The sequence below is a fragment of the Hemitrygon akajei genome, chromosome 16 (assembly GCF_048418815.1).
Source record: "Hemitrygon akajei chromosome 16, sHemAka1.3, whole genome shotgun sequence".
Taxonomy (NCBI): domain Eukaryota; kingdom Metazoa; phylum Chordata; class Chondrichthyes; order Myliobatiformes; family Dasyatidae; genus Hemitrygon; species Hemitrygon akajei.
In genome coordinates this window covers 82673598-82698895 of record NC_133139.1, presented here as the reverse complement: position 1 = coordinate 82698895, position 25298 = coordinate 82673598, and the positions used below count along the sequence as shown (strand labels likewise).

At 44.0% G+C, this 25298-nt stretch overlaps 1 pseudogene; it reads right to left on the bottom strand.

Moving 5' to 3' along the window:
- The window catches only part of LOC140739672 (sin3 histone deacetylase corepressor complex component SDS3-like), a 138429-nt pseudogene that overhangs the window by 91588 nt on the left and 21543 nt on the right, over positions 1-25298 (bottom strand).

The following is a 25298-nucleotide window of genomic DNA, read 5'->3' as shown; positions in this document are numbered from 1 at the left end:
ATTTTCAGCCAATCCCTGTCTTATCAGCATCTCCCAAATAAAACAAGACTATGTTCCGACCTCATTTGCAAATTTTGATCTGAGTTTTTATTTTTTGCTTGGAGTCACCATCACCTGTTTTCAGATATCTGGATGAACTGCTACTGGTTACTCTCCAATTTCACCATCCCACTCCCTGGCCAACAATAGCCCACTCTCTTTAAGTTTCTGCAGAAATATAACACGTCATTAGCAAACTGGAATATCATCCTTCAAAACTCATGGTGTGACTGAGACCTTCCTAGGCCTAGGTATCATTTCCCTCAAACTGTTCCCTTTTGAGGTTTTTAGATCTCAGGAATCCTATCTGACTGTCTGTTACATAACACTACATATTATGTAACCCTAATATCAGTTAGCAATTCTCTATCCAACACCACTTTCTGTTACGTGGGACAACTCAGAGAGGGGGAAGCGTTCAAACCATGACACTCCTCCTTGTGTTGCGTGTTGCGTGGTTAATGGTTCATGAGAGGCTATCAGAGTGAAAGGGAAGAATGGGTGGATCAGGATCTTATCTGCAGGGAGCCTGAGGATTTTTCATCGAGTGTACTACAATTCTGCACGCAACAATCCAAGAAACAGCACTGTCTCATAAGAAAGCAGCACTGAGGGAGAAATGAACTGTGTACAAGAATCTTCAGTTCTCTCTGCTCGTCAGCATTGATCATACTATTCAAATAACATGAAGAAATACTCTGATAACGGAGTGTATGTGGCAAGGTTTTTCAACCACATTGCAATCTCATCCAACTGACAAGTTTTGCACAGAGAAGCTTTGTCCCAACTTAAAGTGAAATGCCTAACTTAATATTTAGTCAAAGTATTGACCAAGGAGTCAATAGACTCAATTCAAAGATAAATTTAATGCATCGCAGACAAAATGCTGGAGGAACTCCATGGCTCAGGCAGCATCTTTGGAAATGAATAAGCAGTTGACGTTTCGGTCTGAGACTCTTCTACAGGACTAAGAAGGAAGACTGCTAAAAAACGATGCTAGAGAGGTCATAATGGGAGCAAAGAAATAGACAAATTTACTAAGTATTTTGTGTCAGTCTTCACTGTGGAAGACATGAGCAATAGGCCAGAAATGCAAAAGAGTCAGAGGGCAGAAGTGAGTACTGTTACTATTACTAAGGAGAAGGTGCTTGAGAACCTGGAAAGTCTGAATATAGATAAGTCACCTGGGCCAGATGGACTACACCCCAGGGGTCTTAAAGATATAGCTGAAGAGATTGTGGAGACATTAGTAATGATCTTTCAAGAATCATTAAATTCTGGAGTGGTTCCACAGGACTAGAAAATTGCAAATGTCACTCTACCCTTTAAGAAGGTTGAGAGGCAGAAGAAAGAAAATTATAGGCCAACTAACCTGACTTCAGTGGTTGGAAAGATGTTGAAGTCTATTATTAAGGATGAGGATTTGAAGAACTTGGAGGCACATGATAAAATAGGTCAAAGTCAACATGCCTTTCTAAAGGAGAAATCTTGGCTGACAAATCTGTTGGAATTCTTTGAAGAAATAACAAGGAGGATAGACAAAGGAAAATTGGTGGATGTTGTGTACTTGGATTTACAGAAGGCTTTTGACAAGGTGCCACACATGAGGCTGCTTAATAACTCAAGAGCCCATGGTGTTACAGGAAAGATACTAGAATGGAAAAAGCATTGGCTGATTGACAAGAGGCAAAGAGTGGGAATAAAGGGAGCCTTTTCTAGTTGGCTGGTGGTGACTAAAGGTGTTCCACAAGGGTCAGTATAGGGACCGTTTTTTTTGTTATGTGTCAAAATTCTTCTTAGATGGAGAGATGTTGCCCCACCCACGCATGCTCAATGGCTTAACAATATCATGTTCTGTTTAGACCTTGAAAAAATTCATTATTCAATTCTTAATTTGGATATAAAGTTTCATAAGGTCTGGGGACCTTTTATTGAGTATTTTCATAACTTTCCTTTTAATTAAGTTTTTTTTTCAGTCCTTTGCTTTCAGCTTTTTTTGGTAGTAGGCATTATTGTCTTTTGTTTTCAATTGTATTTACAGTTTTGGGGGTTTGAATGTTCTGATTTATATTTTCTACATTTTGTTTTGGTTGGTCTGGAGTTTTTTTTTTGTGGGGTTGGGGTGGACACTAACTTTACACGACTTCAACTTGGGTGCTTTTTCAATTATTTTATTTTGTATTACATTACTATTGTATGTTTATCTTGCACTGTACAAATTTCCTATTTGGTTTTTTGGGGGGTTTTTTTGTTTGTAGTGTTGTAGAAAATGCATAAAAAATCAATTTAAAAAAGTTATGTGTCAATAACAGATGACAGAATTGATGGTTTTGTGGCAAAGTTTGTGAATGATATGAAGATAAATGGAAGGGCAGGTAGTGTGAGGAAGTAGAGAGGTTACAGAAGGATTTAAGACAGATTTGGAGAATGGGAAAAGAAGTGGCAGATGGAATACAGTGTCCAGAAGTGTATGGTCTTGCCCTTTGGTAAATATTTTTTAAATGGAGAGAAAATTCTAAAATTTGAGGTGCAGAATTCACCAAAAGTTAACTTACAGGTTGAGTCAGTGGTGAGGAAAGCAAATGCAATTGTCACATTCACTTCGAGACAATTAGAATACAAAGGCAAAGAGGTAATGTTGAGTCTTTATAAGGCATTGGTCAGAGCACACTTGGAGTATTGTGAGCAGTTTACAACCCCTTATCTAGAGAAGATGTACTGGCATTGGAGAGAGTCCAGAGGAGGTTCACGAGATTTATCCCAGGAATTAAAGGGTTAACATATGAGTAGCATTTGATGGTTCTGGGCCTGTACTCACTGGAGTTTAAAAGAAGGAAGGAGGAATCACACTGAAACATATTGAATATTGAAAGGCCTAGATATGTAGAGGATGTGTCCTACAGTGAGGGAGTCTAAGATGAGAGGGCACAGCCTCAGAATAGAGGGATGTCCATTTTGAACAGAGATGGGGTAAAATCCTTTCACCAGAGGTTGGTGAATCCTTGAAATTTTTTGCCACAGATGGCTGTATAGGCCAAGTGATTGGGTATATTTAAAGCAGAGATTCACGGGTTCTTGACCAATCATGGTGTCAAAGATTATGGGGAGAAAGCAGGAGAATGAGGTTGAGAAGGAAAATAAATCAGTCATGATGGACTAATGAAGCAGACTCAATGGGCTGAGTGGTCTAATTCTGCTGCTATGTCTTATGGTGTTATAGTCTAATATTGAAAAACTTATCTCTATGTTCAGTCCCATAGTCCAGAGAAGTCATAAAAAATACATGAATTACAATGGGCCCTTTAATAACCATATCGTATCATATCATGATTCTAATTCTAATGCTATCCTTTAGTGTGTTGGCATTGCCTAGTAAGCAGATATTGAGCAACATATCTCCTTGTTTAGTTCCATAGCCAATATGCTTCCATAGCCTGCTTCCTCCTTTGCTTTGGACTCTGGGCCCTAGCCTCTACCGACTGTTACTTGAGAAGAATGGTGAATTCCTTGCTGACTACTCAGAGCACTATAGCTGGTCAAGCTAGTGATCGACTCCTTCTATCACCTATTACCTCCCCCAGTGCTCCTTGTCCTACCCTTTCTCCCATGGTTTACTCTCTTCTTTTATCAGATTCCATCTTCTCCAGCCCTTTACCTTCTCCACATATTACCCCCCATCTTCTTACTTCATCCTCCCCACCCACCTTGCTTCACCTTTCACCTTCCAGCTTGCTCTCCTTCCCCTCCTCACCCCTCCTTACTCTGGCATCCTCCCCCTTCCTTTCCAGATCTGATGAAGGATCTTGGCCTGAAACATTGACTATTTAGTAATTTCCATAGATATTGCCTGGCCTACCACATTCCTCCAGTATTTTATGTGATTTGCTCTTTATTTCCAGCATCCATGGAATCCCTTGTGTTTATTAAACAGTGACAAACTTGTCCTTTGCTTGCTTGCTCATAAAAGCTAAAAACACAAAATTAACTGATTGTTAGCCAAGGATTTGCAAGTGGCCTGATTCATTTGCAGAGGAAAGCAAAGAATTCCATGCATACCTTTGTGCCATTAGCAACCAGAACAGGTGTTCAAAACCCTACTCCCCTGCCCCCTCTCTCCAAATATATCTACCCTTTCACAAGTAGCTTAATTCTGAGTCAGTCCAAGTGGGCTTCCCTGGCAGTTCCTAAACCCGGAGAGCTATGCAAGTGGCAAAACCACAGGGGTAGAGGATAAAGTAAATTGCCAAAAATCAAAACTGTATCCACAGAGGACAAACTAAATGGTCCTCTGACTGATGGAAGACAGTGTGGGCAAACATCTCAATAGAATAGCAGAAAATTATATGTATCGCAAAGCAATGTGCTAGCCGCTATGCTACCCTGCGGCTCCAATATGTGGTAAGATCGATCGTTGCTGATGGTGCAGCAGGCTTAAGTATTCTCACATGTAGGCTCAGAGGGATTTTACAGTACATGAGGCCTTTCAGCTCATGGAGCCTGGGCCACTCAAAAAAAAAGTTACCAGAATCAGGTTTAATATCACTGACAGATGTCGTGAAATTTTTTGCTTTGCAACAGCAAAGGTGAGTGAGCTGCCCCAGAATGGACACCTCATGCACACACCAGACACTCAGCTCTCACTTGTAGCTCCAAGTAGCTGTTTGCATGCCACAGCAGCCACACCCCGGTCGGTACAAGTGGGCTAAACCAGGTGAGGGCAGCCGGCGGGCCTTCATACCCCAGTGAGATTGGCTCATGCCTGTCCTAGCATGCAAAGTCAGCTCCGGCAGACTGGGCAGATGAGATCTCCAGTGAGATCCAATGGCCAGAAAGGCAATTCTGCAACGATTTGTGGAGAGCAAAATGCATGAAAAGGCACAGAAGACGTTATGGTCATCCACTGCAACCCAGGAAGACCCCAGCTTGAGATGCTTGCTCATACCACTGGACCCAGACTTCCGAGGTCAAGAGAATGGAACTGTCCCAGTGCAATAACTTTTCCACTTTAAAAGCTCTCCTGCACAGGTCTCCCATCATCGTCAGACACAACGAACAACCGCTACAGAACAATACTTAAAAAGCTATAAATTACAATAAGAAATATATATATATATAAAAATAAAATAGTTAGTGCTAAAGGAGAACAAAAATAGTGAGGTAGTGTTCATGGGTTAATCCAATGCCAATTCAAGAAACAGATGACAGTGGGGAAGAAGCTGTTCCTAAAATGTTGCGTGTATGTCTTCAGGATCCTGTACCTCCTCCCAGAATGAGAAGGCATATCCTGGGTTATAGAGCTCCTTAATGATGGATGCCGCCTTTTTCAGGCATTGCCTTTTGAAGATTGTTCATGCTGGGGAGGCTGGTGCCCATATTGGAGCTGGTGTGCTGGGGAGGCTGGTGCCCATGATGAAGCTGGCATGCTGGGGAGGCTGGTGCCCATAATGGAGTTAGTTTAAGCCATCCCTCAATACTGCAGGTGAAAGCAACGGGATGGAATGTAAAGGAAAGAAGTCTTGTTGCTAATGTACAGGGTTTTGAAAAGATGCAGAACACTGTGTGCAATCTCCATCTTCATATTTAATAAAGAGTATCCTCACTTAAAATGGGAAGAGGTGAGGAGATTCCCTAATGAGGATCAATTGAGTGGAATGACCCCATAATCAATAGTAGGATGGGAAACTATCACATCGATCACATCAATCACATAAGATTGTGATGAAGCTCAACAGTATACATCATGAAGATGCTTCAAAGTCAAAGTTGAGTTTATTGCCATATTAGATTAGATTTATTTGTCACATGTACATCAAAAGTAACAGTGAAAATGTATCATTTATGTCAATTCAGATCAGGGAGGATTGTGCAGAGAAGCCCACAAGTATCGCCACACTTCCAGTACGAACATTGCATGCCCACAGCTCACTAGCCCTAACTGTGTGCATAGGAAACTGAGCACCTGGAGGAAACAACACTGTCAATGAACATACAGACTACAGCAGGAATCAAACCCTCATCTCACAGCTGCACTGTAAAGCGAGGCGCTAACCACTACGCCTCTGTGCCGCCCCCAGGTATGCACAAGTACCACGAGAAACATACTTGCAGCAGTATCACAGACACAGTGTTCACAAATTAAACATAGATGATATAAAATTATTCAAAAAAGCAGACAGAAATAGGTCCATTGTGGTGCACAGGGAACAAAATGGTCATAGTGTGGTTGTATTGAGGTAATGGTTTGGACTATGCTGGTTGGGTCAAGAACTGAATGGTTGAAGCTAAGCAGTTGTTCTTGAGTCTGGTGGTGTGGGACTTCAGATTCTTGTATCTTCTGCCCAATAGGAAGGATGTTGAGGCTTTGGAGAGGGTGCAGAAGAGGTTTACCAGGATGCATATATTGAAGGTGAGAGGGGGTGGGTTCAAAGGGATATGTGAGGGGTAAGTTTTTTACTCAGAGAGTGGTGGATGCCTGGAATGTGCTGCCTGGTATGGTGGTAGAGCCAAATACATCAGAGGCTTTTAAGAGATGTTTGGATTTAAGGAAGATGGAGGGATATGGACATTGTATAGGTAAGTGGGATTAGTTTTGGGGGGTTTTTAGCTGGTTCAGCACAATATTGTGGGACGAAGGGCCTGTTCCTGTGCAGCACTCTTCTGTGTTCTATGTCCTATACAAGGAAATGCATCATTGAGGATATGCTCAGGCAGTTCACAAGTGTCACCACACATTCTGGTGTCAACATAGCATGCCACAATGCTCGGCAGAACAACACAGAACACAACAAAGCAGCAACAGCAAAACAAGGCCGATTCCTCCATCCCACCCACCCACCCGCACACTTATACAGTTCTCCAACCCCAGGACGCACCGTCTTCAGCCTCCAGCAGACTTGCAGCCACAGGTATTGTCCCTTCAACTTCTCCAGAGAACTTTCAAAGAATCACAGAATCAGGACTTCAGGATGTCTCGACATCCAATCGACCCTCGGGCCTTGATCGTCAGCATCAACCCCAGGACCAGCTGATCACTGAACACTAGGCCTCAAGCTCCAGACTGACACTCAGGGAGCATCGGTGCATGTGGTTTGTCCTCAGAGGGGTTCAGAGTATTTGGGACCATAAATGTGTAGGACTAGTACATTATTAAAAGTTTCTTTCTGTGGAAATGTACCCCGGACAGTGTTGGTGTCCTTGGCATCTAACCCAGGGAGATGTAGTGTCTGTGTATGTACTCCAGAGATTGTTGGTGTCTGGGAAACTGGTACCCCTGGAGAAGGACAGTGTTTGTGGGACTTCTGCCCAGTGAGGCTTGGTATCTGTGTGATGGCACTCTGGGTGAGCCAGAGTCTGTAGGACTCATAAATGAGTGGAAGGGTAAACACTTGAAATGCTGGAGGAACTCAGCAGTTCAGGCAGCACCTACAGAAATGAATAAACAGTTTACATTTCAGGCCGAGACCCTTCATCAGGATTGGAAAGGAAGGAAGAAGAAGCCAGAACCCTTCCTTTCCAATCCTGGTAATGGGTCTTAGCCTGAATCGTCGACTGTTTATTCCCCTCCATCGATGCTGCCTGAACTGCTGAGTTCCTTAAGCACTTTGTGTGTGTTGCTCTGGATTTCTAGCATCTGCTGAATCTCTTCTGTTAATGAGTGGAAGTATCTGTGTCTGTGACACTAAGGAGGGTTAGTGATGGAAGATGTGTACTGCACTCAAGGTCGGTCTCTGTGGGAACATGCACCCCAATTAGGGTCAACATCTTTGAGGTGAGAGATAAGAGAGAAATTGGACATGAAAAGTTCTACCAATGAGACTCTGTGTATGTTTCACAGTAGGAGCATAGTTCTGTGTAACTGTGCAATAGATAGCTGGCAGGAAATGATATTAAAGTCAATTCGAAAGTTAAAATTATGTTTGGTTTTTCATCAGATGTGGTACCTGAGGTGCCAGCTGCCAGAAGCTGAATGATGTACAAAAAGATTGTGTAGAAATTTCACCTTCAGTAATACCTCATAATGAGCTCAGGGCTTAGTCATCTCTATACTGTCAGGGCCTTTCCCTATCACACTGATCACCAATCACACCATAGCAGACATGATATGGAAACTGATTAGACATAATAAAGTTCACTTGCAAAGGATCTGTTAACTAATGTAATAGTATTTATTTTGTTCTAGTAGGAGTCTCCTCCTTTGTAGCTGGGCACCACATGATCCAAGATCAGAGCTCTTCCATTGGGCAAGATCAGGGAGCAGAGCTCTTCTATTAGGCAAGATCTTTTTATTACCATAGTGGGGCGGTGAGGGGGCGGGGTCTGATACTTTCTTCCCATCTCCTAAGGCTGTAAACTCTCTGTTCTTTCAACCTTCACCAAATAAAATGCAGAAGAGACAGCCTAGTGTTTAAGTTCAATGTCAGGCCAGCCTTCTATTTAAACACACCAGCACATATTCCCATAAGTGTAATACACTCGAGTCTACATGCTCTTTTGTGAAAATGCATCTACAGTAAATGCATTCCAAGTTCAATACACTTTTACTAATATTGGAGAGAGTATGAAATCTGTGACTGGAAGTGGAGTAGGTGAGGTTTAGGTGATGTTGCTGTCCTTGACCATGCTCTGGTCTGTTTATTCTTCAGACAATATTACTTGTTTGTGCAATTAGAAAGCTGCTTTCACGAGACTCTTGTGGCTTTTTTACAGCATCTTCACAAATGAGCTGACCTACTTTGGTTACCTTGCATTGGGGTCATGGTTAGTTTACTCGTGATGAACTTCTTGCAGTCCAGCAAAGACAATCTTCTGAATTCAGTAACGTGAAAAAGGCTGATTCAAGATCTCACCATTACTGCCCCTATGATCCAGCACTGTGGGAAAGTGTCTGATACTGAAATATTGAAAGTACACTGGCCAACATTTTAACGTGGCCTGAGGGAGGATGAATCATAAACAGGTGATGAGTATTCAGCAGCAACAATCACTTTCCTGATTAGTTTCAATGATTGAAAGATGATATTAATGTAAAGTGACAGTGGCGTGACAATTTTAAGATGCTTGGCTCCTTTTTATTTTTTTTATAAACTATTTATCAATTTTTATGTGGCTGTTTATTCTTTAGAATTGTTGAATGTTGTTTCTTGAGGTTCCAACAACCCACAGCAAACTCCTAACACTGTACATGTAAATGTGTATTGCAAATAAAGTTGTTCCGTGATCCTTCAGTGGTGGTAACTTTAGCATGCAACAGGCCAAGGGACGTGAGACAGTGGTGGTGTGGAATCCTACAGGGTTTAATAATAGAATCAATATATCTCTGGTTATAAATAGATAATGTTCAATGTTCAAAGTGCATTAGTATGTATACTTTATACAACCTTAAGATTCGTCTCCTTACAGACAGCCACAGAACACAAAAAATAGAACCCAGTAAAACAGAAGATCGTCACTGAATCTGCAGAGAGAAAATTAATAAAAGTAAGCAAATAGCATTCAGAACTGAAGTTCCAACCTGCAGATTAAATTTGCAGATGATACTACATTGATCTGCTTTACCTCAAATGATAATGAAGCAGCCTACAGAGAAGAAGTCATCACCCTGACACAGTGGTGTCAAGAAAACAACCTCTCCCTCATTGTGGCAAAAACAAAGGAGCTGGTTGTGGACTACGGGAGGAATGGAGACAGGCTCACCCCTATTGACATCAATGGATCTGAGGTTAAGAGGGTGAACAGTTTCAAGTTCCACGGTATACACATCACCGAGGATCCTGTTTGGTCTGTACATACTGGCTGTGTAGTGAAAAAGCACAATGGCACCTCTTTCACCTCAGATAGTTGAAGAAGTTCGGCATGAGTCCCTAGATAATTAGGACTTTCTAGAGGGGCACAATTGAGAGCATCCTGACTGGATGCATCACTGCCTGGTATGGGAACTGTACTTCTCTCAATTGCAGGACTCTGCAGAGAGTGGTGCGGACAGCCCAGCGCATCTGTGGATGTGAACTTCCCACTATTCAGGACATTTACAGAGACAGGTCTGTTACTTGCTCTCAGACCAAGGCCCTACCACTTCAAACTCTCTCAGTCCTGAGCCCCACTGCCTCAATTCAGCCCATACCCAACCTTTCCAATTTGGCTCGGTGCTTAAAGTAATTAAAGCTCAGGTCTTTCATTGCTCTCAAGCCTAGGCTCCACCTTGACCTGACTCACTTCTGCTCACCTTGTCTTGGTTCCGCCACACCAAATTGCCTACAAGCTTGCTCCATCAATGGCTCATTCTCCATTCTTTGGCCTGTACAAGCCACGCCATAACCGTCCTGAACCTTCCAGACTTTATTTCACACCACAAAGATGCCAGGTCGTACAGGTAATTCAAAAGCTCAACTGCGGCAGGGAAGTTATTCTGCAGTGATCGTTTAGCAGGAAAAGTGTAAATAATAAAGTATTTAATTGTTTTCTTTGCCACCAGCAAGTGGTCACTGAGCTTTACCAGGGCCATTGTAAACCCACATTTAGACTTGTATTTATGATTTGCACTTTACACTCACAAAAGCTATCAATATAAAGAATGAAGATGGGAGCAGAAAACTTCAACAACACATTGACAGTGCGTCACAAGCTGATATAATTTAGGTGCCTCTGGAGAGGGAGCGCAGGAGAAGCCTTCAATCCGGGAGGGGGAGCAGGGTATGGATTCTTTTTCTTGGAACACAGGAGACTGAGAGGTGATTTTAAAGAGGAATATGAAACCATGAGGGCATAAACAAGGATTCACTCAATCAAGCCATTTTCTTGCCTTCTCCTTGTAACCTTTGATGTTAATCAAGACCTTATCGACCTCTGCTTTAAATATACCCAATGACCTGGCCTCTACAGCTGTCTTTGGCAATGAATTCCACAGCTTCAAAGGTTCAAAGGTTCATTTATCATCAAAGCACGTATCCGTATACAACTCTGAAATTCAACTTCTCCAAATAGTCATGAAACAATGAAAGAACATGAAAGTCATTGAGAGAGAAACATCAAACCCACACCCCCTGTACAAAACAGAATGACATCCCGATCATCAACCCTCCAAAAGCCCCCTCCCCCCGAACAACCCCCCTCCCCTCAAAAAGAAGCTCACAAAACACCCTCCCCATCAATCCCCAAAAACCCTCCCCTCACACAACAAAATGGAAAAGGAACGAGCGGTAAAAATACAATACAGAATATAAAAGTCCACAGTCCATAAATGGAAAAGTCCAATCCATAAACGCAGAACCATGGTCCTACAATATCATCAACGCTCATCGAGAGGGACATCATACAAGGCAGAGGTCTACCCTACCCAGCTGCCACACAATAATTCACCACTCTCCTCATTCCAGAAATTCTTCTCATTGTTGTGAACCAAGAACTAGAGGGCATAGTGAAAAAGGATCTAGAGGGCATAGGTTAAAGGTGAAAGTGGAAAGATTTAATAGAACCTTGAGGATGTGACGTATATGGAATGAGCTGGTGGGGGCAGGTACAATAACAACTTTTAAAAGACAGATGGACAGGTACAGTACATAGACAAGAAAGGTCTGGAACGTTTCGGGCCAAACAGGTTGATGTGGGCCATTTGGACCAAAGGGCCTGTTTCCATGCTGCAAGACTACATAATTTATCCAATCATCAGGGAGGGGGTGCAAAATCACTGGACCTGGGGGCACTTATTCATAAAACTTTAAATGTATGGTACAGCTTGCTAATGTGATGAACAAATCAATCTAGCTGGCTATTAAATTTCTCCCTTTTCACCTTAAAGCTATACCCTCTAAGTTTAGACATACCCCACCCTTGGAAAAAGTTTCTATCAACCTAAAGGCACTATGCAAAAGTCTTAGGCACATACAAATGGCTATGGTGCTTAAGATTTTTGCACAGTCCTATCGTAATTTTATGTACAGCACTGTACTGCTGCCACTGCAAAAACAGGATTTCATGATATATGTGCGTGATGATAAACTTGACACTGATATGGGTCTCTATTGTGGCCTAAGAGTGGGAAAGGGGCAAGGAGAGGGGAATCATGGTTGGGAGACGGGGAAGGGAGAAGGAGGGGAGCAGGAAGCACCACAGAGACATTCTGTAATGATCAATAAATAAACCAATTGTTTGGAATCAAATGACCTTGCCTGGAGTCTCAGGGCTGGATGTGTCTGCATCTGCACCACCCTCCAAACCCTGGCACTCCTTCTCTGCCACCTGTACCACACCCCTCCCACAGTTCTCCATCGCCGCCATTCCCAACGTTCTATGCTCCCGCCAGATTTACAAACTCGCTCTCTGCTCTACATTGACAAATCCAGTCCTGTGCAAAACTCTTAGGCACCTTAGCTATATATATGTGCCTAAGACTTTTGCACAGTGCTATATCTATATCCCCTATGATTTTATAAATTCTATAAGGTCACCCCTCAGCCTCCTCCATTATGGTGAGAACCAATCCTGTCTATTCAATCTCCCCTTCTAACTATAGACAGCAAGGCCCTGATGAAGGGAACCAGCCCGAAGCATTGACTGTTTATTCCCATCCATAGATGCTGCCTGACCTGCTGAGCTCCTTCAGCACATTGTGTGTGCTCCCTATATAACTACAGCCTTCCATTCTGGGCCGTGTCCTACTGATTCTCTCCTGGTCGCCTCCTTTTGCTATACATTCTTCTTGTCACATGATGGTAAAACTGCACTCTACTCTCCAACTACAGCTGTGACATGAGATCCCTACTCTTCTGCTCATCTGGGAAAACGATGGATGGTGGGGAAGAGAGGCTAATTACCCACATCATTGAGCCCTGGGTGGGGGCTGTTGCAGAATGATTGCACTGAGCCCTTGATGGGACCTGGATGTTGTGATGGTCACCTGGAGCGATGAACACAGAAGGTAACATCGGAGAGTTTATACAACAAGAAATAAGAGCAGGACTTGACCATTTTCCACTTCAATGGATGTTTGGCTGCATGGCTGATCTGGTTATTCCCCATAGCTCTATTCTCCCTGCTCTCCTCTCTCTGTTACTATCAGGAAACAAAGTACAAGAGCCTCAGGTCCCACACCACCAGGTTCAGGAACAGTTATCACCCCTCAGTCAACAGGCAGGTGACCCAGAGGGGATAACTTCATTCAACTTCACTCACCCAGCATTGTCATGAAATTTGTTAACTTTGTGGCAGCAGTACAATGCTATACATATTAATAGACAGTAAAAAACTGTGAATTATAGAGTGTATATATATGTATATAAAATAGAAATTAAAAAGTAGTGAGGTAAAGTTCATGGATTCAATGTCCGTTCAGAAATCTGATGTCAGAGGGGAAGAAGCTGTTCCTAAATCATTGAGCATGTGTCTTCAGATTCCTGTCCCTCTTTCCTGGTGGAAACAATGAGAAAAGGGCGTGACCTGGGTGATGTGTCCTTACTGATGGTGTCCAAGTGTTGGCCATAGGAGAGGCCTTCTCCTGATTCCTGAAATTCGTGAACCATATTGTGTGGTTCGGAGCTTAGGCTCCGGGCTGAGAACGTATCGAAGCACAAGGGCCCAGGTCCAATGCAAAGGAACGACCCAAGGTTTGGACAATTTAAGCACCAGGCCCATTTGAAAAGGTCAGGGTGTCGGGGCTGGAGGCGAGGGTCAGGCCAGTTCAGCTCACTGCTCAGCAACGTTTACTTGGCTCTGTGCTGAACTGGGGCTGTGGTCTGCTCCTGAATCAGCAGCAGTGAAGGCTGGCTTCACGTCTGCAGACTCTCTTTCGTGAACTTCAGTTCTAAATGCTATTTGATTACTTTTACTGTTTGCAAAATTTGTTTCTTTCCCTCTCTACACATTGGGTGTTTGATTGTCTTCTTTTTTAAATGGGTTCCATTGTTTTGTGAGTGCTGAGACAGAGATGAATCTCAAGGTTATATAAAGTATATATACTTTGATAATAACTGTACTTTGAACTATGATATCCAAGTAAACCATCAGTTCACACTCCAGGCAGTTCCCCCATCAATTGCTTTCCCCCAAAAACATCTTCAAGATCCATATATCATGAAGGAAAGACAATGTGAGGGTCAGTCACAGGTGTTTGGGTAGGTGTGAGGCTCAATGGAAGGAGAGGGTAGAGACGACGAGGTTTCCAACTGGAAATAAAACTGTAAATAGAGTCAGAATCAGTTTATTGCCAGGTATGATTGTGGTTTGGTGCCAACTATAAAACACGAGACAATACCATAACAGACAACACAAAAGCAACCAGCAGTTACAAGACAGTAGTGCAAACAGCCATGAGCAATCAATAATTGGCAGAAAGCTCACATGTGCCTACGTCAATAATCAAACTTAAATAAATGTGAACCTACAAACAGACTCAATAATTACCAACAGAACAAAGAGAGGAAGAAAGACTATTTAATGGATGTTGTGCAGGGATATCTAGGGTATTACATCTGAGGGAGTTCTGCTGAGAACCAGGAAAGAAGCTTCGGAGGTGACATGTAGTCCTGGTGGAGATGGGTTGTAGTGTCTCCCTGGTGGCGATTTGGTGAATAGGTGACTGCTGGGGTGGGTGGAGCTGGCAGAAATTCTTTCAGTTCCTTTCTTAGCTCTGGAGATGAACAGGTCTTTTAAATTCATAGCTGACAGCCAGTGATCTTAACCGAATGGACCCCTCACTGCAACCTGCACTTGGAGAGAGAGGAAGTGGTGGGAAACCAGTGTTAAAGGTGATCACTACACTCTCAATGGTGGCAGATAAAAAATTCACCCTGAGGTGTTAAACTTTCTAAGCTGATGTAGAAAGAACAAACTCTGCTGGGCTTTACTGGTGATGAGCGTAACTTGCTTTCACATTTCAATGTATTGGTAATGGTCATCCCCAGGAATCTGAATGACTCGACCACAGATGCAGTCTGACCTTTAATTTCGGGGGGGGGGGGGGGGGGGGGAAGGCAGGTAGGAGTTTGTCAGTGGAATGCATGCACTTCTGGCCTTGCCTGCTCTAGGGAAATCCACACTGACTCATTAGACAGATCTTGGGCTAAAATTATCTCTGGGCTCTGCTGGTTGAACACTAAAAATTTCTAAGGTGTCCCTCTCAAAGTTAAAGCACGCTGCCCCCACGAAATGCAGCAGAGCTATAAATATGAGACATAAACATGACCATTTTAAAACTGCAAACACGAGGAAATCTGCAGATGCTGGTAATTAAAACAGCAACACACACAAAATGCTGGTGGAACACAGCAGGCCAGGCAGCATCTATAGGGAGAAGCGCTGTCGACGTTTCGGGCCGAGACCCTTCGTCAGGACTAACCGAAAGGAAAGATAGTAAGAGATTTGAAAGTAGCGGGGGGAAGGGGAAATGCAAAATGATAGGAGAAGACCGGGGAGGGGGGGTGGGATGAAGCTAAGAGCTGGAAAGGTGATTGGCGAAAGTGATACAGAGCTGGAGAAGGGAAAGGATCATGGGACGGGAGGCCTCAGGAGAAAGAAAAGAGGAGGGGGAGCACCAGAGGGAGATGGAGAACAGGCAAACAACTAAGTATGTCAAGGATGGGGTAAGAAGGGGAGGAGGGACATTAACGGAAGTTAAAGAAGTCAATGTTCATGCCATCAGGTTGGAGGCTACCCAGCCGGTATATAAGGTGTTGTTTCTCCAACCTGAGTTTGGATTCATTGTGACAATAGAGGAGGCCATCCCCCTCTTTTCCTTTGCGACATCGACGACTGCATTGGCGCTGCCTCTTGCACGCATGCTGAGCTCGTCGACTTCATTAACTTTGCCTCCAACTTTCACCCAGCCCTCAAATTTACCTGGTCCATTTCTGACACCTCCCTCCTCTTTCTTGATCTTTCTGTCTCTATCTCTGGAGACAGCCTATCTACTGATATCTACTATAAGCCTACAGACTCTCACAGCTATCTGGACTATTCCTCTTCCCACCCTGTCTCTTGCAAAAAGGCTATCCCCTTCTCACAATTCCTCCGTCTCCACTGCATCTGCTCTCAGGGTGAGGCTTTTCATTCCAGGACGAAGGAGATGTCTTCCTTTTTTAAACAAAGGGGCTTCCTTTCGTCCACCATCAACTCTGTTCTCAAACGCATCTCTCCCATTTCCCGCACATCTGCCCTCAACCCATCCACCCGCCACCCCACTCGGGATAGGGTTCCCCTTGTCCTTACCTACCACCCCACCAGCCTCCAGGTCCAACGTATAATTCTACGTAACTTCCACCACCTCCAACGGGATCCCACTACCAAACACAGTTTTCCCTCCCCCCCCTTTCTGCTTTCCACAGGGATCGCTCCCTACGCGGCTCCCTTGTCCACTCGTCCCCCCCATCCCTTCCCACCGATCTCCCTCCTGGCACTTATCCTTGTAAACAGAACAAGTGCTACACCTGCCCTTACACTTCCTCCCTCACCACCATTCAGGGCCCCAGACAGTCCTTCCAGGTGAGGCGACACTTCCCCTGTGAGTCGGCTGGTGTGGTATACTGCGTCCAGTGCTCCCGGTGTGGCCTTTTATATATTGGTGAGACCCGACGCAGACTGGGAGACCGTTTCGCTGAACACCTACGCTCGGTCCGCCAAAAAAAGCAGGATCTCCCAGTGGCCACACATTTTAATTCCACGTCCCATTCCCATTCTGATATGTCTATCCATGGCCTCCTCTACTGTCAAAATGAATCCAAACTCAGGTTGGAGGATCAACACCTTATATACCGGCTGGGTAGCCTCCAACCTGATGGCACGAACACTGACTTCTCTAACTTCCGTTAATGCCCCTCCTCCCCTTCTTACCCCATCCCTGACATACTTAGTTGTTTGCCTGTTCTCCATCTCCCTCTGGTGCTCCCCCTCCTCTTTTCTTTCTCCTGAGGCCTCCCGTCCCATGATCCTTTCCCTTCTCCAGCTCTGTATCACTTTCGCCAATCACCTTTCCAGCTCTTAGCTTCATCCCACCCCCACCCCCCCCCCCCCCCCCCGGTATTCTCCTATCATTTCGCATTTCTCCCTCCCCCCCACTACTTTCAAATCTCTTACTATCTTTCCTTTCGGTTAGTCCTGACAAAAGGTCTTGGCCCGAAACATCGACAGCACTTCTCCCTATAGATGCTGCCTGGCCTGCTGTGTTCCACCAGCATTTTGTGTGTGTTGTCATTTTAAAACTGTCCTGTTTCTTTCAATGACAGAAACTTGATATTCAAGGTGAGTCTGTTCTTATTCAGCATGGAGGATAATCTGAGCTGAAAGTTCTAGTCCCTCTTTGACCAATGTGATGGAAATTCCTGGAAATTTCTCCTATTTAGTATTGGGAAGGGCCCCAAGTGATTGGAGACCCAGTGGGCAAGAACCCATTTGCAAATTCATCTCATCAGTGAATTACATTGAAACACCAGGTTAGTCGTGCTGCAGGACTGTTAGTGTAGAGAATGAAAATAGTTCATAGACAGAAAGGACATTGAACAGTACAGTCCCTTCAGCCCACAATGTTCTGCCAACTTTCGACCCTACTCCAAGATCAATTTGATGTTTCTGTCCTGCATTGCCCTTCATTTTGATTTCATCCAGAATCTCTTAAATGACCATGGCCGGTTCCTATTTGCCTTGACCACCACCTTTGGCAGCATGTTCCATGCACACACCATTTCCTGTGTAAAAAAAACTTACCTCTGACTTTTACCCCATTCTCTTCTCCAACCACATTAAAATTATGTGTATCTTGATAATAAAAAAAGGCACTGGCTGTCGACTCTATCAATGCCTCGTATCATCTTATGCACCACTGTCATGTCACCTCTCACCCTCCTTTGCTCCAAAGAGAGAAGTCCTAGCTCGCTCAACCTTTCTCCATAAGATATACTCGCTAATACAGGCAGCATCCTGGTAGATCTCCTCTGCACGCTGTCTAAAACTTCCACATTCCTCATATAAGGAGGTGACCAGAACTGAACACAATACTCCAGCTGTGATCTAACCAGAATTTTATAGAGCTGCGACATTACCTCATGTTCCTTGAGCTCATTCCCTCAACTAATAAAGGCCATCACACCATTTACCTTCTTAACCATTCTAGCACTGCAACTTTGCGGGATCTATGGACATAGACCCCAGGATCTCTTTGTTCCTCCACACTAGTAAGAATCCTGCCATTCACCCTCTAGCTTGACTTTCCACTTTTCCAGACTGAACTCCATCTGCCACTTCTCAGCCCAATTCTGCATCCTATTGATATCCTGTTGTAACCAACAAGCTTCTACATTATCCATACTACCACCAACCTTTATGGCATCTGTGAGAGTGAGAGGGAAGAAAGCTCCTATGAAAGCTGACGACACGGCCATAGAGGGGTGGTCAGGAATGGACAGGAGGAGGAGTATAGGAAACTGATACAGGACTTTGTGATATGGTGCAACTCAAACTACCTGCGTCTCAATATCACCAAGACCAAGGAGATGGTGGTGGACTTTAGGAGATCTAGGCCTCATATGGAGCCAGTGATCATTAATGGAGAATGTGTGGAGCAGGTTAAGACCTACAAGTATCTGGGAGTACAGTTAGACGAGAAGCTAGACTGGACTGCCAACACAGATGCCTTGTGCAGGAAGGCACAGAGTCGACTGTACTTCCTTAGAAGGTTGGCGTCATTCAATGTCTGTAGTGAGATGCTGAAGATGTTCTATAGGTCAGTTGTGGAGAGCGCCCTCTTCTTTGTGGTGGCGTGTTGGGGAGGCAGCATTAAGAAGAGGGACGCCTCACGTCTTAGTAAGCTGGTAAGGAAGGCAGGCTCTGTCGTGGGCAAAGTACTGGAGAGTATAACATCGGTAGCTGAGCGAAGGGCGCTGAGTAGGCTACGGTCAATTATGGAAAACCCTGAACATCCTCTACATAGCACCATCCAGAGACAGAGAAGCAGTTTCAGCGACAGGTTGCTATCGATGCAATGCTCCTCAGACAGGATGAAGAGGTCAATACTCCCCAATGCCATTAGGCTTTACAATTCAACCGCCAGGAGTAAGATATTTTAAAGTGCCGGGGTTGATTGTATTTAATGTATTTAAGTAAACTACTTAAGAACCTTTTAAAAGCTATTATTAATGCTTTTTGAGAGAGTGATTTAGATGCATATCATATTTTTACTGAGTTAAGTATTGTATGTAATTAGTTTTGCTACAACAAGTGTATGGGACATTGGAAAAAATGTTGAATTTCCCCATGGGGATGAATAAAGTATCTATCTATCTATCTATCTATCTATGAATTTGTAAACTTTATGACTCAATGTCTGCTCAGACATTTTCGGACAGACCAGCTGATGGACCTCCCAAGTACACCATGTATATGATGTCCAAGGTAGCTGGGTCTTTGCTCCACCACTTCCAGCATCACAGAGTACACAAGCAAGTGAAATGCTGAGAGAATCTGAGAGGAGAGGGTTCGGTGGAGGCTTCTGCAGGGTGGACAGATGGATGGGATTCTGCTGGCTGCCTACACTGTGCAGTACCCAGCTGGGGAGCTTTTGACAAGACAGTCCAGAAAGACCCTTTACGGTACTTCATCATGTTTTATGGAGTGTGCAATCTCTTTAAAGAGGTTAGTCAACAACTTAAATGACAATCAATGGGGTGACCAACCCTGGCATGCTAGTTTCTATTGCTTTACAGAGGTGAAACCAAATAGCAAAACAGGATTTCAGTCCAAGACCCCAACTTGGAGGCCCTTTATTCTAACTGCCTGAAGTCATGACCTTCCATTCATTTTCAATCTTTTTTTATTGATTTAAAAAAAGAATAAATACAATTCAGTGGAGAAGTTATATCAAATACATATTTCAATAAAAGTACAAACAAAGAAAGGAATATGCACTGTCAAAATCATATATAGTATAGTATTGAGCTAATATATAAAAGGAACCACAACTACTCTTAACAATTCATAAAAAAAGACTCAAAATTTCTATTGTTGAGAAGAAAAAAAACCCACTAAACTAACCTAAAACATGACCTTCCTTTTGTCCAATATGTACGAGAGGCATCGTATTCAGAAAATGTCATTATGTTATGGGAGCTCATGCTCCTACTTTGGACATATTTGATGAGACAATATAGAGGGAGTTTAACATTTGACCTGTCTCTTTATTTAACAATGAAAGAAGAAACTATAAATTGAAGTTTTATAAAGTGAATAATAAAGTGAATTTATTATCAAAGTACATTCAGTATACATCACCATACACAACCCTGAGATTTATCTTCTTTTGGGTATACATAGCAAATCCAAGGAACACATTAGAGTCAACAAAAGACCCCACACAACAGGACAGACAGCAACCAATATGCAAATGATGCAAACTATGCAAATATAAAGGAAAGGAAAAATAATAATAATCAATTAAGGAATAAATATCAAAAACATGAGATAGAGAGAGTGAGTATTTATCCCCTATGGTGTGGAACTGTCTCAAAGTACTTCCCTGTTAGCTGACGACACCATGTGTTCTTTAGGCATGGACGTACAACCCTGAACTTTGCCAGGCAGTCAGACTGGGCAGAACCATGTGCTGCCCATCTCCAGGTCCCTTGGACAGCAGTCGTATACAGCCCCAGGAGCAGGTTTACTATGGCATTCTCCTCCCTCCCTGCCTCCCCACCCATACAGGATGACCAAAGATGAAGAGGGTGTTCCATTCTTTTCATGGAAGTGACACACACAAAATGCTGGAGGAACTCAGCAGGCCAGGCAGCATCTATGGAAAAGAGCAGTCTGTTGACCATTCGTTAACAGAACTAGGTTAGGAAACTGACTACATAATTCGTAGTTAATCGAAGCTCACACATCGTTGTCTCTGCACAAACAACAACATAACTATGTTTACCCCAGGCCAACAACTTACAACATGAAGTGTACTGTTCCTTCTGTACCAATACTCACTCAGACCACTTGCCCATTTTATAACACTGAAACAAGGGATCTCCACTGGCCAGATAATCGATCCTTTCTTCTCCCATCCCCTGGCATGGAGGTTCTTCCTTGCGATGGTGATTCTCTTGAGAGAGTTATTGCTGATAGCACACTCGGAGAGTCCACTTTTATACTCGTTCCTGTGGTAAACCATGTATATCTGTCTGGACATGCCCCTCTGCTGACTGCTCCTGTGGCTCCTCCCACAGACCCTTGGTTAAAGGTGATTGTGTCTCTGCTCCTCCCACAGTCATCCAGCATGGACGTGCTCTGTTTTACTGCTAATAAAAGCCTTTCATTATTTACCGTACTCTACTTCCAGTCTTTTGGAGTTATTGATAGTGCATCAGTTCCTTTTGAATTCAAATATTGCATTCCAGTGTCATTAGCTGTAGGTAATCTGATTGACAATAGACAATAGACAATAGGTGCAGAAGTAGACCATTCGGCCCTTCGAGCCTGCACCGCCATTTTGAGATCATGGCTGATCAACTACTATCAATACCCGGTTCCTGCCTTGTCTCCATATCCCTTGGTTCCCCTATCCATAAGATACCTATCTAGCTCCTTCTTGAAAGCATCCAGAGAATTGGCCTCCACTACCTTCTGAGGCAGTGCATTCCAGACCCCCACAACTCTCTGGGAGAAGAAGATTTTCCTTAACTCTGTCCTAAATGACCTACCCCTTATTCTCAAACCATGCCCTCTGGTACTGGACTCTCCCAGCATCTGGAACATATTTCCTGCCTCTATCTTGTCCAATCCCTTAATAATCTTATATGTTTCAATCAGATCCCCTCTCAATCTCCTTAATTCCAGCGTATACAAGCCCAGTCTCTCTAACCTCTCTGCGTAAGACAGTCCAGACATCCCAGGAATTAACCTCGTGAATCTACGCTGCACTTCCTCTACAGCCAGGATGTCCTTCCTTAACCCTGGAGACCAAAACTGTACACAATACTCCAGGTGTGGTCTCACCAGGGCTCTGTACAAATGCAAGAGGATTTCCTTGCTCTTGTACTCAATTCCCTTTGTAATAAAGGCCAACATTCCATTAGCCTTCTTCACTGCCTGCTGCACTTGCTCATTCACCTTCAGTGACTGATGAACAAGGACTCCTTGATCTCTTTGTATTTCTCCCTTACCTAACTCTACACCGTTCAGATAATAATCTGCCTTCCTGTTCTTACTCCCAAAGTGAATAACCTCACACTTATTCACATTAAACGTCATCTGCCAAGTATCTGCCCACTCACCCAGCCTATCCAAGTCACCCTGAATTCTCCTAACATCCTCATCACATGTCACACTGCCACCCAGCTTAGTATCATCAGCAAATTTGCTGATGTTATTTTCAATGCCTTCATCCAAATTGTTGACGTAAATTGTAAACAGCTGTGGTCCCAATACCGAGCCCTGTGGCACCCCACTAGTCACCACCTGCCATTCCGAGAAACACCCATTCACCGCTACCCTTTGCTTTCTATCTGCCAACCAGTTTTCTATCCATGTCAATGTCTTCCCCCCGATGCCCTGAGCTTTGATTTTACCCACCAATCTCCTATGTGGGACCTTATCAAATGCCTTCTGAAAATCGAGGTACACTACATCCACTGGATCTCCCCCATCTAACCTCCTGGTTACATCCTCAAAAAACTCCAACAGATTAGTCAAGCATGATTTACCCTTGGTAAATCCATGCTGGCTCGGCCCAATCCTATCACTGCTATCTAGATATGCCACTATTTCATCCTTAATAATGGACTCTAGCATCTTCCCCACCACCGATGTCAGGCTGACAGGTCAATAGTTCTCTGTTTTCTCCCTCCCTCCTTTCTTAAAAAGTGGGATAACATTAGCCATTCTCCAATCCTCAGGAACTGATCCTGAATCTAAGGAACATTGGAAAATGATTATTAATGCATCCGCAATTTCCAGAGCCACCTCCTTTAGTACCCTAGGATGCAGACCAACTGGACCTGGGGATTTGTCAGCCTTCAGTCCCATCAGTCTTCTCATCACCGTTTCCTTCCTAATGTGTTTCATTTCCTCTGTTACCCTATGTCCTTGGCCCATCCAAACATCTGGGAGATTGCTTGTGTCTTCCTTAGTGAAAACAGATCTAAAGTACTCATTAAATTCTTCTGCCATTTCCCTGTTTCCCATAACAATTTCACCCAATTCATTCTTCAAGGGCCCAACATTGTTCTTAACTATCTTCTTTCTCTTCACATACCTAAAAAAGCTTTTGCTATCTTCCTTTATATTCCTGGCTAGCTTGCGTTCGTACCTCATTTTTTCTCCCCGTATTGTCTTTTTAGTTAAGTTCTGTTGTTCCTTAAAAACTTCCCAATCATCTGTCCTCCCACTCACCTTAGCTCTGTCATACTTCCTTTTTTTTAATGCTATGCAATCTCTGACTTCCTTTGTCAACCACTGTGACCCCTTTCCCCCCTTTGAATCCTTCCTTCTCTGGGGGATGAACTGATTTTGCACCTTGTGCATTATTCCCAAGAATACCTGCCATTGCTGTTCCACTGTCTTTTCTGCTAGGCTATCCGTCCAGTCAACTTTGGCCAGCTCCTCCCTCATGGCTCCATAGTTTCCCCTGTTCAACTGCAACACTGACACCTCCGAGCTGCCCTTATCCTTCTCAAATTGCAGATAAAAACTTATCATATTATGATCACTACCTCCTAATGGCTCCTTTACTGCAAGATCGCTTATCAAATCCTGTTCATTACATAACACTAAATCCAGAATAGTCTTGTCCCTGGTCGGCTCTCGTACAAGCTGTTCCAAGAATGCATCCCATAGGCACTCTACAAACTCCCTATCCTGTGGTCCAGCACCAACCTGATTCTCCCAGTTCACCTGCATGTTGAAATCCCCCATAACTACTGCGACATTACCTTTGCCACATGCCAATGTTAACTCCCTATTCAACTTGCACCCAATATCCATGCTACTGTTTGGTGGCCTGTAGACAACACCCATTTGGGTCCTTTTGTCCTTACTGTTCCTCAGTTCTATCCACACAGACTCTACTTCTCCTGACCCTATGTCCCCCCTTGCAAAGGACTGAATCTCATTCCTCACCAACAGGGCCACCCCACCCCCTCTGCCCACATTTCTGTCCCTACGATAGCACGTATACCCTTGTACATTCATTTCCCAGGTCTGATCTCCCTGCAGCCATGTCTCCGTTATCCCAACAACATCATAGTTACCCATTCGCACCTGAGCTTCAAGCTCATCCGCCTTATTTCTGACACTTCGTGCATTCAGATATAGAATTTTTAGCCCATTTCTCCTCTCTCTGTTTGAATCGCTGCCTATTGTGCTTAACCCAGCTCCCCGAACTCCCATCGGGCTATACGCCCCTAGAATTTTGTTGTCCTTCCTAAATATACTTATTCTTTCAACACATTTAACTCCATGTTCCGTCAGACGTCTGTACATGTGTCCTCCTTATCACTTGTTCCGCCTCACCTTTCTCTACTACACACTTAACATTCCGGAACCGTGTAGTCCCCACCTGTCCTTTATTCTTCCTCTCGCTATCCTCTCTCACATTCTGGATCCCCGCCCCCTGCAAATTTAGTTTAAAGCCCCCCCCAAGAAGCACTAGCAAACTTCCCTGCAAGAATGTTAGTACCGCTCCAGTTCAGGTGTAAACCGTCCCTTCGGAACAGATCCCACCTTCCCTGGAACAAAGCCCAATTATCTACAAACCTGAAGCCCTCCCTCCTGCACCATCCTCTCAGCCACGTATTAATCTTTTTAATCTTTCTGTTCCTTGCTTCACTCGCACGTGGCACAGGTAGCAATCCTGAGATTGTTACCCTGGAGGTCCTGCTCTTCAGCTTCGCACCTAACTCCCTGAACTCCCTACGCAGGACCCCCTCACTCATCCTACCCACGTCATTGGTCCCTACATGGACCACAACATCTGGATTCTTGCCCTCCCTCTCGAGAATAACCTGCACCCGATCTGAGATGTCTCGGACCCCGGCACCAGGGAAGCAACATACCATCTGAGACTCCCGATCTTCCCCACAAAATCTCCTATCCGCCCCCCTGACTATAGAATCCCCTATCAATACCACTCTCATCTCTTCCCTCCTCCCCTTCCTAGTCGAGGGTCCAACCTCAGTGCCAGAGACAGGACCACTGCAACTTGTTCCTGGTAGGTCATCCCCACCAACAGTATCCAAAACGGTATACTTATTTTTGATGGGAACGGCCACAGGGGTGCTCTTCTCTCTCTGTCTGCTCCC